The sequence below is a fragment of the Acanthochromis polyacanthus genome, chromosome 13 (assembly GCF_021347895.1).
Source record: "Acanthochromis polyacanthus isolate Apoly-LR-REF ecotype Palm Island chromosome 13, KAUST_Apoly_ChrSc, whole genome shotgun sequence".
NCBI lineage: Eukaryota > Metazoa > Chordata > Actinopteri > Pomacentridae > Acanthochromis > Acanthochromis polyacanthus.
The window spans coordinates 40,522,044-40,528,615 of NC_067125.1; positions in this window are offsets into that span (position 1 = coordinate 40,522,044).

A 6,572-nucleotide genomic window follows, 5' to 3' on the forward strand; every position below is an offset into this window, starting at 1 on the left:
CAGTTATTAGGTTTAAATATAAACATTAGTTTGATGATCTGGAACATTTAAATGTGAGAAATGTGCAAAAATAGAGGACATCAGGATAAAAATACTTCTTCACAGCACTGTAGTTTGGTTGAATGGCATGAAAAAAAAAAGAAAAGGATCACTGCTGAACCCTTCAGAAATAAATCTAAAATATTTAAATTCGCTGAAGCCGAATGACAACAATAAGAGCTAACATAAACGGTACTCTTAGAGGACTTTATCCAAAAACAAGCAATATTTCCTGTGTCGCTCCAATATTTTCCATTCGGGTCACCAGAGTGGAAAAGAGATGAGCGGGATTGGGGATTAGTGTTGATCCATGCAAATTAAAAGATCACAGAGGCAGCTTCCCAGGGCTGTGTGAGTAGGATGCCCTCTGTTTCAGTCTGCATGTGTGTGTCCGTTTACATGTGTCTGTCTGTGAGAGCTCGTATCCACCCCCAATCCATCCACCCCACTGTCATTATGTGCCTTTCTATGCATTTGTGCACAATCACAGAGATGAATGCAGCTTCCATTAATCTTCATGCAACGTGCTATTTTATGTGGCGTACTGGTTAATCTCAGCGGTCAGTCTACAATATCTCTGGAACTTTTTTTTTTTTTTTTTACCTAGGATTACTGGTAAACACAGCATGAGCACAAATGTTGCAGCAATTATGTTCGCTGCCCTAGAAAGCCTGGATTTTCTAGTATAATCTGACCAAACAGGCAGAAATCAGGCAGATATTGTCAGAGGTTTTTTTCTCTGAACACGAGCCGTCATGACTTACTCCACTCCTCTGTGGCTGATTCAACAATAATGAAAACAACAGAAGTTTTACGTAACTATAGATTAAGAGAATTCACAGCGGTAAAAATAAACAATTGTTTGGCTCAGATGTCATAATTACTCTTTTCTGATGACTAGCAGACTCATGAAACAGCACTGTTATGTATTTATTGTGTTGCTAACATGATTTTTCACCTGATAAATGAGACTGTGGTGCCTGGAGTGCAAATACACTGTTCATTACATTAGAGTGGAGTTAGTGCTGTTACCATGCAGAAAAGGATGAAAAACTTTCCTCCAGCACTGAGTAAGATGGCATTTTTGCATGTATTCATTTGTTGATATCCAGTATGCTGATATTCTTCTGCTCATTTTGGAGTGATTATCTGTATATGCACATATTTTTTCTGCCTAATTGCAGATCATCAGACCAAGTGGGACCCTCTGGAGGTGAAAAATGAAGAAAACATTTAAGTGCAGTTTCTTGAGTAGCAGCTCTAAAAGTGAGTCAGTCCCCATGAACATGTTACAGTCTGGTACAATAATGGTTTTGGGCTCTATAATTAATTTACCCGTTAATGTTGATACAACTCACTCATTAAAACTGTATTAAGCCTTAGAGTTATGGATATAAAAGGGTGTGGCTGCTTTGTGAGTGACAGCTGGGTATCCATGACTACTGGACACTTGCGTGGCCAAAGTCAACTCTACTCAAGCTTCACCACATTGTTCATTTTTGAAACCCAGGAGTTAATAGGAGGCAGAAACTAAAGACTTAAACTTCTGTAATATACACATTTGCTGATCAAAATCAGAAAAACACCTGAAGTTACATGTAAAACATCTTGTATATTTTAATTTAACACCTTCAAGCAAAACTGTAAACACATTGCTTGACTTTATTTTGGCTTTTATCAACTGAAACTGATGACGTGCCATTCCCATTGTGCATCCTTATGTTTGTAATCTTTGACGCCACAAACAATGAAATCCTCGTTTTTACAGCCTGGGATTTGGCACAGATTGAACAAAGAAGACATGTTGATCAGTGATGTGTTTTCTGTTACCTTTGGACAGAACCAGAGCATCTATTTCACCACATTTCCTGTATGGGAGCATCTCATGACAATAAACTAAGTTTTGATGACCACATCACCACCATCCAGCTGTGATGGTCTGATGCCGACATGCAGCAGCTGTTGTGAGGCTCAGTCAGTTGCTGCTGACCCTAATCTACCTCATTCAGTGAGATCAGGATGCTTCTACCTGCTTGAAGATATAATTTGCCAAGATACAGGACCAAATAGATTCTAAACCTCTTTTGTCCTTGTTGCTATTGATTATTTAATAAAATGATGTAATTCTTGGTGTGAATTGCATCTCAGAGATAAAAAGTTTACCTTAAATTTCATCTTTCACTGCAAAGGCTCCATTTAATACACAAACAGAGCTTCGATCTTCTTCTGCTTTATAAAAGCTCAATGCAGTCCATCTTGTTTAACTAAACCTCCTTTCCCCCCCACAGTGTTAACCATTTCCAACAAAAACAAACTCACTTAGATTACACATGCTTCTTCTAAAATAATCAGTCTTCATACTCAAAGCCTGTCAGATATGAATGACAGAGACAGAACACGTCTTACAAAACTCATCGTGAGTGACACTGATCTCCCCTGAATCCACGTTTTCTTCATCTGGTCATATGTACATGACTTGAAGATGGAAAAGAGCTCGTTTTGGAAGAAGTTCAGTCCCATTTGACTTTGATAACTCTGAACAAACCAACTTGGCAGCACTGATCATTTGTATTCATGTGATGGGCTCTGCTTGCAGACGTCATGTTACCTGATGTAGTTAGTGGTGCAAGAAAGCAAATGAGCACGGACAGCAAAATGCTTAATTATTTCTTTTATAGTGACATCAAGTCCATTTGTGCTAGTCAGTTTGTACATCGAGTGTTTCAGAAATGACTGTTCTAATATAATAAAACTGGAGATAATGCACATTGTATCATTCTAACACTCCAGGGACAAACTGTGTCTAATTGGGTGTTTTGTGTGTGAGAGAGACTCTTTGAAGTCAGTCCAGGGCTGTTCAAAGACACTAGCAGGTCATGGATACACAGCTGATGAAACAATCTGTACATAACTCTCAGTGTGTGTGTGTGCTGTGGTGAGTATGATTTAAGGATACGCTCTCTGTACTACTTCCTGGAACATCCTGTAACTTCATTATCATGCCCTCATTAGATACTCATTTAGACCAATCAGATTTCTCTGTAATCTAATCATTCCACATAAATTATGAGAGAAATCCATTACTACTGCAAACACCCAGCTAATTAGAGCTGGGATGTACCACCTGCTGTGCGTTTGCATCCTTGCACTTCATCGAGGATTCACGGTTACATACACCTTATGCAACAGTGGATATTTTCAACTTCACTGAGTTGGTTATAATTTGGTGAAAGTAATGACTGATAACACAGTGTGATCCAGTGTTTTGTTGAGAGAGCATATGTATGTGACTGTGTGTGCTCTGTTTTACACCCCTCCCAGCTCCTGTAAAGTGAGAACCAAGGATGTGGTCAGCTTGACCCAATTCAAACTCGACACACAGGAGTCAAGTTATGTGGTGTGCTGGGAGTTTCTTTAACTTGGCTTTGATCATTATGACTCAGAAAGTCTCTGTGTGTTCTCATTTCAGTACCATACAGTACCATACATTTGTTTAAAAAAGCTTGTTTTTTGGATATTATCCAAACCATGTGTATATTTTTTCCCATAGACATCCCAGACATCTGTAAAATGTTGACAGGATATCCGCCTCAAACTGCAAATTCCTAATATTCTGTATCAATAATCCATGAAGGTATTACAGAAGCTTTACCTTAGTCTCATAATAGGTGATTTTTCTTTTTGTGACATCATCATATAAAGAAGTTCTATTATTTTTGTAGACTGAAGCAGGGAGTGATAATGCTCTAAAACCCCACTGCACAGCACCAGTGAAGCATTTAGCAGCTACACTCAGAACAGTTCTACAGGAGCTGGTAAAGACCAAAAATACCGGGCTTTGCAAAAGTTCTGTTGCACTTGCAAAATGCAAGCAAAATGAACACGAAGATTTTTTGGTGCAATAAGATAATTTTTTATTTTCCAAATATTTCAATGTATTTATTAATGATAACATTAATCAGAAATGTGGCCACCCAAAAGTTTTATCTTATTGCATCCAAAAATCTTTGTGTTCATTTTCGTGATTGTCTCAGCAAGTGTAGCAAAACTTTTGCAAAGCCCGGTAGAGCCAGAAGAGATAATATTAGTATATTTTTGTTACCATTGGATAAAGGCAGGCTAACTTTCCCCTCCCCAGTATCCATTGAACATTGTTCTGCAGATCGGAAGGGGATGGCATTATATGTACGCATCATATAAAACACAGCGGAGAAAGAGATGCCTGGAGTACTTTAGAAATTGTGTCACATAGTTTGTCCAGCAGAGCAGCTCTGACTCCATTGTTGGCAACATTCTCAGCAGTGCTGGCAGCACATGTAGCTGGGACCTGGTCTAAGAATATTAAGCAATGCATGGATGAAGGTGTTTGTCTCTAAGAATCAGTATTGGCATTGGTCCCAAAACTCTAGTCTCAGATGAAATGTACTACATAGTATGTACTTTCTTTTGTCCTCTCAGTCTTGAATATTTTTAAAAAAAAAAAACATCACATTTACTCTGCAGTGGCAGGGGATGAGAAAAAAGGAGCTCAGTGTGAAGAAGAGAAATGGGATTTGGGAATTCAGATGTTGGTTGTTTGAAGATGTGCCGTAGTTACATTGGTTGTCAGACAGCTGAGAAAAAGATCTTAGAGAGTATGACAAACCACAGAGGTGGCTATAAATCAGATGATAGTGGAGATTAATGGAGAAGTAAATTTTCTAAGTGCATAGATACTGGTATGATCCTGTTCTAGCTCTTGCCCTTCCTCCTTTTCCCTCTTTCCTTCTCTTTCATTCCTCATCTGTTCTATCTGTTTTGATCTGTCTCTCCTTGGCTCCCTCTGTCCGTCCCCTCTCCTTCATGTCTCTCTGTCCCCCTGTCACATGTCCCTGTCTCTTGCTCTCCCTGCTACACCTGTGCTCACTCAGCTGATTACTGCAGGTGCCTCACATTGCCATAATCAGCTCACCTGCCCACAAGCTCTCCTCACTGCTTAAGCCCTGTTCATTCAGCTACACCTCACCGGGTCATAAAGACTCATCTCCACAGTGACCCACATTGCTTCATGGACTCTGTTTCCCTCAAGGACTCAGTTCTCCCCTGGATTCCTACCAGCCCGGTTTTCGGTCTCCAGACTGTTTTTTCTGTTCTGTCTCCATCTGCCCCTGGATTTCCTAAGCCCGTCTTCCCCCGTTGTCAGTTTCCCCGTTTGTGAGTACCCCTCCTCAGCTTAGTCTTATTTGGTTAGTTTAGAAGATCACAGTTTTGGTATTTTGTGTTTTTAGCTTTAGTAGTAGTTTTGAATGGCTTGGTTTAGTTCAGTCTCCCCCAGTCCTGTTCATCAATTATGTATTGGTTAATTATTAACTAAAATAAAATCATTTTTCATAATCACCTGTCTGCCAGTTTCCCTGTGTCTGCTAACCTTGCCAGCAAGTTGATTTCTTGTGATATTTGTGAGTTCACAAATCTCTCAAGAAACCATCTTGCTCCGCTCCCGCATTCACTGTTCGTACAGAGCCAAGTTGGCACGGGCCAATCACGCAACGTGGGGCGGGATATCCGGGTGTGAAGACGACACCAAGCGCCAGTAGATCAAAACAAACACGGCAACGGAGGACAACGATCGTGTAGATGCTGCTATTAAGTCAGTTTTAGCTGAATCTCCTATCGCTTCTTTGAAGGAAGAACAACGAGAGGCGCTTTGCTCATTTCTGGATGGTAAAGATGTTTGTGCTTTTTTACCTACGGGTTTTGGTCAGAGTTTAATCTACCAATTGGCTCCGCTCGTTGTGAAGATCCCGCGATTGGCTAAAAACAAACGTGTCAGAGGCGGGACATACTGTTGCATTGTCCAATCCGTGCCTCTTTCCTCCGAACGGATTTACATGGAGCGGTCCCAGATTAATATTGTGGAGTACTATCAAGTACTACACAATTATTAATCTGGCTATTGCCAGGTTATGTGTCTGCGCCTGGGTTTTCATACTGCCTTTGTAACAAATACCATATGTCAGAAGGTGAGGCGGCTTCGTTTAATCATTTTTTTAACATTTGCCTGTAATTTCAGCCTTTTAGAAAGAATGTTCTTTTCAGACAGTTTCTGTGTTTTGTTTTTTTAAACATTTTACCCAAACTTTGGTTTCGGTCCAAGTACTACTCAGTTGTATTTAGTAAACTGGAAACATTATGACTGTTAAACATTTAGAAAATGAAAGCAACATTTTAGCTCAAGTACATATAAAATGTGCAGAAGCAAAAACTGGCTGTTGGCTCTTTGTCTTGTTTAATCAGTTCTCCAATGATTTAAGACTAACAATGTCTGAATCAAGGTGAACACTTTTTAAAAAGCTATTGGTCAATACTTTAGAACCAGTAGTCTGGCTCACTGGATGCATACTGTAGGTATGAGTCTGCCATTGGATGCATATCTTCAGTGGCATTGTCAACATTTTGAGCTTCATGTAATCATTTTCAAAATGGCCTTTGCTATGTGAAACAACTTACACGCTACAAACTGTAGTTGTAAAAGTGTTGTCAAACAGCACAGA